Genomic DNA, 11,190 nt, shown 5'->3' with positions numbered 1-11,190 from the left:
ATTCAGTTTTCACTAGTTAAAATTGTAATTCTTGATATCAGATATTACATTTCTACTAGTAACAATGGCAATTCTTGATATCAACAATTACATTCCCACTAGTAACAATGTTAATTCTTGATATCAGCTATTTAATTCTTGATATCAACAATTACATTCCCACTAGTAACAATGTTAATTCTTGATATCAGCAATTTAATTCTTGATATCAACAATTCAATTCTTGATATCAACAATTCAATTCTTGATATCAACAATTCAGTTCTTGATATCAACAATTCAATTCTTGATATCAACAATTAAGTTATTGATATCTGTAATTGTATTTTCACTAGTGAAATGTCACTATAGGTTGCCATTCAAATTCAATTGTTGATATCAAGAATTACATTTTCACTAGTAACAATGTTAATTCTTGATATCAACAATTCAATTCGTGATATCAACAATTCAATTCTTGATATCAACAATTCAATTCTTGATATCAACAATTCAATTCTTGATATCAAGAATTACATTTCCACTAGTAACAATTTTAATTCTTGATATCAACAATTCAATTCTTGATATCAACAATTCAATTCTTGATATCAACAATTCAATTCTTGATATCAACAATTAAGTTATTGATATCTGTAATTGTATTTTCACTAGTGAAATGTCACTATAGGTTGCCATTCAAATTCAATTGTTGATATCAAGAATTACATTTTCACTAGTAACAATGTTAATTCTTGATATCAACAATTCAATTCGTGATATCAACAATTCAATTCTTGATATCAACAATTCAATTCTTGATATCAACAATTCAATTCTTGATATCAAGAATTACATTTCCACTAGTAACAATTTTAATTCTTGATATCAACAATTCAATTCTTGATATCAACAATTCAATTCTTGATATCAACAATTAAATTCTTGATATCAAGAATTCAATTGTTACTAGTTAAAATGTTAAGTCTTGATATCAATAATTCGATTGTCACTATTATGGCAAGCCGTTTTAACTTTTATTCGTTGTGTTCTTGATATCAACAATTCAATTTTCACTAGTTAAAATTTTGATTCTTGACATCAGAAATTACATTTCTACTAGTAACAATGGCAATTCTTGATATCAACAATTATATTCCCACTAGTAACAATGTTAATTCTTGATATCAGCAATTTAATTCTTCATATCAACAATTCATTTCTTCATATCAAGAATTAAATTCTTGATATATGTAATTGTATTTTCACAAGTGAAATATCACCATAGGCTTCCATTCAAATTCAATTGTTGATATCAAGAATTACATTTCCACTAGTAACAATGTAAATTGTTGATATTATGGCAAGCCGTTTTAACTTTTATTCATTCGTAGGATATGAATTTGTGATATCAACAATTCAATTTTCACTAGTTAAAATTTTAATTCTTGATATCAGATATTACATTTCTACTAGTAACAATGGCAATTCTTGATATCAACAATTACATTCCCACTAGTAACAATGTTAATTCTTGATATCAGCAATTTAATTCTTGATATCAACAATTACATTCCCACTAGTAACAATGTTAATTCTTGATATCAGCAATTTAATTCTTGATATCAACAATTCAATTCTTGATATCAACAATTCAATTCTTGATATCAACAATTCAATTCTTGATATCAACAATTCAGTTCTTGATATCAACAATTCAATTCTTGATATCAACAATTAAGTTATTGATATCAACAATTAAGTTATTGATATCTGTAATTGTATTTTCACTAGTGAAATGTCACCATAGGTTGCCATTCAAATTCAATTCTTGATATCAAGAATTACATTTTCACTAGTAACAATGTTAATTCTTGATATCAACAATTCAATTCTTGATATCAACAATTCAATTCTTGATATCAACAATTCAATTCTTGATATCAACAATTCAATTCTTGATATCAACAATTCAATTCTTGATATCAACAATTCAGTTCTTGATATCAACAATTACATTTCCACTAGTAACAATGTTAATTCTTGATATCAAGAATTCAATTCTTGATATCAACAATTCAATTCTTGATATCAACAATCGAGTTCTTGATATCAAGAATTCAATTGTTACTAGTTAAAATGTTAATTATTGATATCAATAATTCGATTGTCACTATGGCAAGCCGTTTTAATATTTTTTCATTTACATTTACTAGTATCTATTTTTTAGGTACTAGTTCTTATTTTTTAGTTACTAGTATCTATTCGATTAGATACTAGTTCTTAATCATTAGATACTAGTACCTAAAAAATAGATACTAGTGCTTATTTTTAGATACTAGTGCTTATTCATTAGATACTAGTACTTATTAAATAGATACTAGTATCTATTCATTAGATACTAGTTCTTTTTCATTAGATACTAGTACTTATTCCAATAGTGACTATGATTAAATTATACTTTACTAGTTAAGAAAAATATAAAACTAGTACTTATTCTTTAGTTACTATCAACTTTTTTTATCAAAGATATCCTGAACTTTATAGATAATAGTACTTTTTAATTTAAGTATGCAAATAATATGTTGAATAATAATGAAGCAACATTATGTAAGCTTTAAACATTGTCATGTATAAGTGTCCAGTAGGGGTCACTTTTGGGTAACAATTCACAGAATATAGGTAGGAACCTTTCACAGTTTGTTGACTGCTATACAAGGATAAGCTATGCCACTAAGCAAGTGAGAAATATGCAGCTATGTATTGGTAAATTGTGGATTTTTTGACTGTTTGGATTCTTGCTTCTTTGAAATGAAGACCAATTAAATAATATCCACAAATTGGCAATTAACTTGTGAGTGGACATTTTAGTTAATAACAAGCCAAGTGTGTGCATACGTGTCACATTTCAGCAAAATCCGCTGTTTTGGATCCAAAATAGGTCATTCTTGTGATTCACTAGATCCAATAAGTTTTCTAAAACAGGGATGAGTGGCGTCTGCAACGGGGTTGCAGTGAATAAAATCATGAAAATCATGCCCATCTGTTACAATGTCAATAACCAGTTTGGTAGGTTATGTTTTACAATTTATAGTCACATTATTTCCTGCAGTCTGTGTACATTGAGCACACATACTTAACTCTGTAGTATTTTCTCAACCGGATGCAAAAATACCTTGTGCATATTATGCGCAGAAGAATTGTGCTGAAGTTCATGTCTTATATTTATCTCTTATTTACGTATCACATGATTCTCATCACAGAAACATGCAAGGCAATGACAACACGCATTATTAAGGTCATGAAGTCACGTGCTGTACATTCTGCAGGGTTCCTGTCTTACATAAGATTAGATAAAGAAATGAAATTATAAAATGTTTGCCTTTTAAAAAAGTGTGTTTTCATTGCCTTTATATGAAAACTTCATAAGAACAACTTTCACCAACTCAACTTTGACTTTGTACATTTATCAGGAGATAAAGCGTGAACGCAGTGAGAGATGCTGTGCGCTGCATTGCCAAATCCTCTGCCTTTTAGCAGACTTCAGATTTAGGGTACTTTTAAACTGTTTCAGCAAGTTTATTTTTTTCTGTGGGTTAAAGATGAAAGGATTTAATTTATTAGTTATTGGAATTTGGGCCATGGATAGTGATTGGGAAGCTTTTGAATAGTTTTTAATGTTCATTGGGCTGGTTTGATAAGCGAATCTGGCAACACTGGTTGTGGAATTGAGCTGACATCATTTAGATCGTATTATATATAATGTAAAAAACATTTTAATTAGATTGCAATGTTTAAGGTACATGTAAACTCTACTGTCTTAACCTAAATCATTAAATTAATTTGTATTGACAATTTTTTTTGCATGTAAACAGGGCACTTTGGTTTTCCAAAGTTACTAGCCACTCATCATGTTCGCTGGCCACAATTTTGTTGTTGGAAAAATATATTTTATATTATTAAAATTGACTTTGGCATGCTAAAATTACATTTATTAGCTGGTATATACCTGGTATTAATACAGATCATATCATCTATTTAGCTCCATGAAAAACAATCAGCCACTGAAAAAAATCTAGAACTTTATCGGCTAATTCTGAACTCTTTTCGTCATCATAATCATCATCATCATTGTCCTCTATCGCCCATTGTTTACTTTAGGAAAGTGTATTTTGTTATACTGTGACTGTCAAGAAGTGTTTGTGTTTGCAGTTGCTTGTTCTGTTCATCTAACCCAGTTCATATCACCATTTACCATCACTGTGTTGGATACGTGTTGTATGTTTAATAAACTACCTGTTGCTTTTACATCTGTGTCAATCCCATCTGCCTACCATAACAATAACATTCACATAGAGAATATTTTATATTATTTAATATTTTATAACATTAATAAACCTCTCCACTGGTGTGTTTCCTTAGATTTCGGACAAAACTATGATGTGTGCATTCTTGCCCAGAGAGTGTGCACGCACTTTAAATCTCTTCAATCACTTCCATGCAATTGTTTTATCTTCCTGAAGTGTACGTGTGTGCGCTCAGACTGCGTCCCGTGCATTCGCAAATCCATCAGCTCTCGCGCTCTCTCTGGTAAAAAGGTGGCGCTTTGGTTCGCAACGCTCTGCTGATCGCACTCGCCTCTCAACAGATGGTCTCAGTATGTTGCGCTGGGTGCAGGGAGTGCTCATGGAAGTTTTAGTTTCCCAGTATCAGTTTGCATTGTTTATAATTTCGCATAACTTTTAAGAAAATTACAATAAAAAAAGTAAATTTAACCAGCCAATGTGGCTAGTGGGATTGGGTGTCGTACCCACCACAGCCGAAATCTACCGCATTTGGCGGGTTGGCGGGTGTTATTGTCAAGCCCTGGATAAGATCATGTTTTTTTTTTTTTTTGCAGATACCCAATTATGTGAGCCTGAAGACGGAAGGTTTAGGGTGAAATAATTTTTGATAAAGAGATAAAAGGGGTTGAATGAATGTAAACAGCCCCACCTGAGGGTCAAATGCAGATTATATTGCTTTACATTGTTATTGTTTAACCTGCCTTACAATATTCATACATACTGTTTTAGAGCTGTGAATGTAAACTGTCATGTGAACAGAACAGACCCTACAGTAGGTTTATCTACCTGTTCTTCTGAACTGCCAATAATCAATCCAAATGTCATAACATGAGATTAATTCAACTCTCTACCATGATGAAGACATTTTTCTTACATAATATTGTTCACCCAAAGCAATAAATATTAAACAAAGTCTTTATTTGCGTCTTTATGCTAACCGATTAGCCAGATATGCTCACATTTACAAAGCCAGTTACTAAACCATCAATATCACTTTAAATAGTATAATACATTGTATTACCATGTAAACTCTGATTGGATGGTTGAGGGGTACTCATGTTTATGTAATGATCTCTTTGAATCAAGATATCTCCAAACAGCTTCTTACTAGTTCCTTTTGAGATTGAAGATATCTCCAAATAAATAAGTACTAGTAGTTATTCTGTTTTTGATATCAACTAATCATTTCTGATAGTATCTATTCCAACAGTGACAAGTATCTTTTTAAATATTACTAGTAACTAATCATTAGCTACTAGTAAGTATTATTTAACACTGGTGCTTAATCATTAGATACTAGTACCTATTTATAGACACTTGTAGTTATTCATTAAGTACTAGTAGTTATATATTAGACACTAGTGTCTTTTACAATAGGTACTAGTAACATTTTTAATCTTACTAGTCACAATTGTTTTTGTACCTGTCATATGGAATGACTAGTCAAAATGGCCACTGTATAGTAAAATTAAAAATCTTACTAGTAAAATAAATTATCTTACTAGTTTCTATTCAAAAAAGTACTAGTGTCTAATGAATAAGTACTAGTATTTATTGAATAAGTACTAGTAATTAATTAATAAATACTAGTATCTAATAAATAAGAACTAGTATCTATTTAAAGGGTACTAGGATCTTACGAATAAATACTAATATTTGTTTAATAGGCACTAGTATCTAATAAATAAGTACTAGTATCTAATGAAAAATAACTAGTATTTAATGAATAGATACTAGTATTTATTAAATAAGTACTAGTATCTAATTAATAAGTACTAGTATCTAATAAAGAAGCACTAGTATCTAATGTTTAGGTACTAGTGACGATTGGAATACATACTAGTCAGAATTTAATAGTTGATATCTGAATGACCGATCTTCATAGAAATCAATGGGAAATTTTTGAAATTTGTTACTAGTAACAATGGAATAATTACTAGTCACTATTCCAATAAGTACTAGTATCTAATGAATAAGCACTAGTATCTATTTAAAAAGTACTAGTATCTAATGAATAAGTACTTGTATCTAATTAATAAGTAGTAGTATCTAATAAATAAGCACTAGTATCTAATAAATAAGCACTAGTATCTAATTTTTAGTTACTAGTATCTAATGATTAAGAACTAGTATCTAATGAATAGATACTAGTATCTATTGAATAAGTACTAGTATCTAATGAATAAGCACTAGTATCTAAAAAATAAGCACTAGTATCTATTTTTTAGGTACTAGTATCTAATGGTTAAGAACTAGTATCTAATCAAATAGATACTAGTAACTAAAAAAATAAGAACTAGTACCTAAAAAATAGATACTAGTAAATGTAAATGAAAAAATGTCAAAACGGCTTGCCATATTGTCACTAGTGACAATTTTAATTTCTGATATCATGAATGGGATTGTTACTAGTAAGAAAGCCATTTTAGATATCTGAAATGATATTGATATCAGAAATACAATTTCAGATAACAGAAATTAACATTGTTACTAGTGACAATCAAATTATTGATATCAAGAATTAACATTTTAACTAGTAACAATTGAATTCTTGATATCAAGAACTCGATTGTTGATATCAATAATTTAATTCTTGATATCAAGAATTGAATTGTTGATATCAACAATTAACATTGTTACTAGTGGAAATGTAATTCTTAATATCAAGAATTGAATTTGAATGGCAGCCTATGGTGATATTTCACTAGTGAAAATACAATTACATATATCAAGAATTTAATTGTTGATATGAAGAATTGAATTGTTGATATGAAGAATTAAATTGTTGATATGAAGAATTAACATTGTTACTGGTGGAAATGTAATTGTTGATAACAAGAATTGCCATTGTTACTAGTGGAAATGTAATTTCTGATGTCAAGAATCAAAATTTTAGCTGGTGAAAATTGAATTGTTGATATCAAGAACACAACGAATAAAAGTTAAAACGGCTTGCCATACTGATATCAACAATTCAATTATTGATATCAAGAGTTAAATTATTGATATCAACAATCGAGTTCTTGATATCAAGAATTCAATTGTTACTAGTTAAAATGTTAATTCTTGATATCAATAATTCGATTGTCACTAGTAACAATGTTAATTTCTGTTATCTGAAATTGTATTTCTGATATCAATATCATTTCAGATATCTAAAATGGCTTTCTTACTAGTAACAATCCCATTCATGATATCAGAAATTTAAATTGTCACTAGTGACAATCGAATTATTGATATCAAGAATTAACATTTTAACTAGTAACAATTGAATTGTTGATATCAAGAATTGAATTGTTGATATCAAGAATTGAATTGTTGATATCAAGAATTGAATTGTTGATATCAAGAATTGAATTGTTGATATCAAGAATTGAATTGTTGATATCAAGAATTAACGTTGTTACTAGTGGAAATGTAATTCTTGATATCAAGAATTCAATTCTTGATATCAAGAATTCAATTCTTGATATCAACAATTCAATTCTTGATATCAAGAATTGAATTGTTGATATCAAGAATTAACATTGTTACTAGTGAAAATGTAATTCTTGATATCAACAATTGAATTTGAATGGCAACCTATGGTATGGCAAGCCGTTTTAACTTTTATTCATTCGTAGGATATGAATTTGTGATATCAACAATTCAATTTTCACTAGTTAAAATTGTAATTCTTGATATCAGATATTACATTTCTACTAGTAACAATGTATGGCAAGCCGTTTTAACTTTTATTCATTCGTAGGATATGAATTTGTGATATCAACAATTCAATTTTCACTAGTTAAAATTGTAATTCTTGATATCAGATATTACATTTCTACTAGTAACAATGGCAATTCTTGATATCAACAATTACATTCCCACTAGTAACAATGTTAATTCTTGATATCAGCAATTTAATTCTTGATATCAACAATTTAATTCTTGATATCAACAATTCAATTCTTGATATCAACAATTCAGTTCTTGATATCAACAATTCAATTCTTGATATCAACAATTCAGTTCTTGATATCAACAATTAAGTTATTGATATCTGTAATTGTATTTTCACTAGTGAAATGTCACCATAGGTTGCCATTCAAATTCAATTGTTGATATCAAGAATTACATTTTCACTAGTAAAAATGTTAATTCTTGATATCAACAATTAAATTCTTGATATCAACAATTAAATTCTTGATATCAACAATTCAATTCTTGATATCAACAATTCAATTCTTGATATCAACAATCGAGTTCTTGATATCAAGAATTCAATTGTTACCAGTTAAAATGTTAATTCTTGATATCAATAATTCGATTGTCACTAGTGACAATTTTAATTTCTGATATCATGAATGGGATTGTTACTAGTAAGAAAGCCATTTTAGATATCTGAAATGATATTGATATCAGAAATACAATTTCAGATAACAAAAAATAACATTGTTACTAGTGACAATCGAATTATTGATATCAAGAATTAACATTTTAACTAGTAACAATTGAATTCTTGATATCAAGAACTCCATTGTTGATATCAATAATTTAACTCTTGATATCAAGAATTGAATTGTTGATATCAACAATTAACATTGTTACTAGTGGAAATATAATTCTTAATATCAAGAATTGAATTTGAATGGTAGCCTATGGTGATATTTCACTAGTGAAAATACAATTACATATATCAAGAATTTAATTGTTGATATGAAGAAATGAATTGTTGATATGAAGAATTAAATTGTTGATATGAAGAATTACCATTGTATGGCAAGCCGTTTTAACTTTTATTCATTATGTTCTTGATATCAACAATTCAATTTTCACTAGTTAAAATTTTAATTCTTGATATCAACAATTACATTCCGACTAGTAACGATGTTAATTCTTGATATCAACAATTTAATTCTTCATATCAACAATTCAATTCTTCATATCAACAATTAAATTCTTGATATATGTAATTGTATTTTCACTAGTGAAATATCACCATAGGCTGCCATTCAAATTCAATTCTTGATATTAAGAATTACATTTCCACTAGTAACAATGTTAATTGTTGATATCAACAATTCAATTCTTGATATCAAGAATTAAATTATTGATATCAACAATCGAGTTCTTGATATCAAGAATTCAATTGTTACTAGTTAAAATGTTAATTCTTGATATCAATAATTCGATTGTCACTAGTAACAATGTTAATTTTTGTTATCTGAAATTGTATTTCTGATATCAATATCATTTCAGATATCTAAAATGGCTTTCTTACTAGTAACAATCCCATTCATGATATCAGAAATTATAATTGGCACTAGTGACAATCGAATTATTGATATCAAGACTTAACATTTTAACTAGTAACAATTGAATTGTTGATATCAAGAATTGAATTGTTGATATCAAGAGTTGAATTGTTGATGTCGGGAATTGAATTGTTGATATCAGGAATTAACATTGTTACTGGTGGAAATGTGGTTCTTGGTGTCGGGAATTCAATTCTTGATGTCAGGAACTGAATTGTTGATATCAGGAATTGAATTGTTGATATCAGGAATTGGATTGTTGGTGTCGGGAGTTGAATTGTTGATATCGAGAATTAACATTGTTACTGGTGAAGATGTAGTTCTTGATATCAACAATTGAATTTGAATGGCAACCTATGGTGACATTTCACTAGTGAAAATACAATTACAGATATCAATAACTTAATTGTTGATATCAAGAATTCAATTGTTGATATCAAGAATTGAATTGTTGATATCAAGAACTGAATTGTTGATATCAAGAATTGAATTGTTGATATCAAGAATTGAATTGTTGATATCAAGAATTAAATTGCTGATATCAAGAATTAACATTGTTACTAGTGGGAATGTAATTGTTGATATCAAGAATTGCCATTGTTACTAGTAGAAATGTAATATCTGATATCAAGAATTACAATTTTAACTAGTGAAAATTGAATTGTTGATATCACAAATTCATATCCTACGAATGAATAAAAGTTAAAACGGCTTGCCATAGTGAATGTAATTGTTGATATCAAGAATTAAATTGCTGATATCAAGAATTAACATTGTTACTAGTGGAAATGTATTTGTTGATATCAAGAATTGCCATTGTTACTAGTAGAAATGTCATTTCTGATGTCAAGAATTACAATTTTAACTAGTGAAAATTGAATTGTTGATATCAAGAACACAACGAATAAAAGTTAAAACGGCTTGCCATAATTGTTGATATCAAGAATTAACATTGTTACTAGTGAAAATGTAATTCTTGATATCAACAATTGAATTTGAATGGCAACCTATGGTGACATTTCACTAGTGAAAATACAATTACAGATATCAATAACTTAATTGTTGATATGAAGAATTGAATTGTTGATATCAAGAATTGAATTGCTGATATCAAGAATTGAATTGTTGATATCAAGAATTTAATTCTTGATATCAACAATTCAATTGCTGATATGAAGAATTAACATTGTTACTAGTGGAAATCTAATTGTTGATATCAAGAATTAAATTGCTGATATCAAGAATTAACATTGTTACTAGTGGGAATGTAATTGTTGATATCAAGAATTGATATTGTTACTAGTAGAAATGTAATATCTGATATCAAGAATTACAATTTTAACTAGTGAAAATTGAATTGTTGATATCACAAATTCATATCCTACGAATGAATAAAAGTTAAAACGGCTTGCAATACTAGTGCAACTTACTGATAAGAGTTAAATACTGTAGATATTCAGAACACTTGGGGAAAAAACTCATAATAAAGTAATCATAATTACAGGTTGTCATTTGTAGATGCATGTTGATCCAAATAAAGTTGTACTGAACCATCTTTCATGGGCAAA

The sequence above is a fragment of the Misgurnus anguillicaudatus genome, chromosome 21 (genome assembly GCF_027580225.2).
Source record: "Misgurnus anguillicaudatus chromosome 21, ASM2758022v2, whole genome shotgun sequence".
NCBI classification, from domain to species: Eukaryota; Metazoa; Chordata; class Actinopteri; order Cypriniformes; family Cobitidae; genus Misgurnus; species Misgurnus anguillicaudatus.
Note: the sequence above shows the minus strand (reverse complement) of the source record.